Here is a 1,795-nt window from a genome sequence, read left to right as displayed (position 1 = left end):
GCTTAACCGGCGCCACAAGCGACGGTTCTTCTTTTCCCTTCTCTTCTTCGAGCGTCAGCCACCGGATTCCCCAAGCCACTGCCGGCCGAGCTCGTCCCTCTGCCTAGCACCGGTGCCCTAGCCGTCTTCACAGCCGCTCTTCTCTCTGCCTGAGCTGAGATTTCGGTGACAAGATGAGGCTGAGCGCCACTGTCTGTGAGCCCTAGCCGGCCGACCGCGACTCCCTCCTTTTCCTCCTTCCTCCTCGTGCCTCTGAATTGGAGCGATGGTGTTGTTCCTCTCTGCACTAGTGCCGGAAGTCGTTCTCTTCGCTTCTGCCAAGTGCCACCGACCCCTCTTGTGACCTAGGCTCCATCCCCTCTTCAGAGTAAGGGGTTTAAGTAAGGTAACGGCAAGGTGAGTTGGGTTGATGTTTGATCTGTAAACTCCATTGCTTGGTCTTGTTCTTGATTCGTTTAATTCCAACAGTAAGGTTCTTTTCTGCAGGGTTGTGTGATGTGGATCAACTAGCAAGGTTGGGAAGAAGGAAGTTGGATGTTTGTTTGGGTAAGGAACTGAATCCGATTAGACATCTAGTTGATAATCTTTAATTGATTTTGAATTCATTAATCTGTTGAGATTGGAGATTTGATTTCATTTCCAGTTGTGGATTTAACTAGAGTTTAGTTACAGATTTAGATTCATTAGTAATCATTTATTTGAGGAATTGTTAAGGTGGATTGTGTTAACAGAAAATGATTATCAGGTGTTGGATGAGTTTTGGAAGAAAAGGGTGAGGTCATAAGATTGGATTTATTGAGGTTTCAGCTTGCATTATCCGATCTATGATAAACCTAAGTGTTGATTTTATATTTATTTCAGGGTTTTGATTTGAGACAAGAGCTCTGATTAGAGGACATACAACACGATCTACATCGGAGGCGGGTACCTCTTGACTTATCTTTTATGATATCGTCATTTGGATATGCATAGTATTTTATAACTACAAGCAATGAACATGTTTGCCTTTGGTATGTCACTGTTTGATATCCATAACATGTTAGATTTGTCGCCTATGATGTATCCGTGCTTATATCTCGTGATTTGTTGCCATGAGTATCTTATTGCCATGAGTATCTTAGTTCTAGAGTGACATACCATGTTTTACTGAGGTTAGGATTAGGCTCTCGATATTTTTGTTTCTGGCATGTGTATCCAAATTATCTGATACTTAGGTTTTTATGCCATGCCTGGATTGTGTATTTCTATTGGTATATCATATATGATTCGTGTACCTATATCTTGTGGCTTTGATCTGTGCATATTGTTGGTACATATGCTATGGAAGGGGGATATGTTTAGGATCTAGGTTATTATACCAAAGAGGACCTGTATACCCTAGATCCGTGGATTTGACCTATTGATATTGTGGTACCCATATTATGTATATATGGATTTTTCTATGCTGATCAGGATATTTCATACTTATTATGTTCAGGACATAGGTTTTTGATATTCTATCTGACCTGTGTACTCTAGATCTTGGTATGTGACCATCGATTTTACAGTACTCATTTTATATATATGGATATGGTTATGTTGATCGGTTTTTCTATGCTTAGTGACATGCATCATAATTGCATGCTGTGCGATTGTCGGCTCCACTATGATTGAGCTCATCGCCAGTTACATGTACTGCACACACCCCCACTCATGGTTTAGTGGTATATCATGCAGGTGTGTGGCGGTTCTGCTGTTTGGCTCCGTTGGTCATATGACTCAGCGTGGTAGTCGGCAGTCAGTTCCGCTCTGTTTG

At 41.9% G+C, this 1,795-nt stretch overlaps 1 long non-coding RNA gene across 3 annotated transcripts; it reads left to right on the top strand.

Moving 5' to 3' along the window:
- The first annotated feature begins 317 nt into the window (after positions 1–317).
- LOC121973372 lies at positions 318–914 on the top strand. Of its 3 annotated transcripts, none has more exons than XR_006109553.1 (4): positions 372–396; positions 487–546; positions 746–777; positions 862–914. It is a non-coding gene; the product is annotated as an uncharacterized LOC121973372 (long non-coding RNA). The 3 variants fall into 3 exon arrangements; XR_006109554.1 differs by having other exon boundaries at positions 732–777; positions 862–907; XR_006109555.1 differs by lacking the exon at positions 746–777 and having other exon boundaries at positions 318–396; positions 862–898.
- Positions 915–1,795: the final 881 nt, after the last annotated feature.

Source organism: Zingiber officinale, chromosome 4A, assembly GCF_018446385.1.
Source record: "Zingiber officinale cultivar Zhangliang chromosome 4A, Zo_v1.1, whole genome shotgun sequence".
Lineage (NCBI taxonomy): Eukaryota > Viridiplantae > Streptophyta > Magnoliopsida > Zingiberales > Zingiberaceae > Zingiber > Zingiber officinale.
This window is presented reverse-complemented; position numbering and strand designations above follow the sequence as displayed.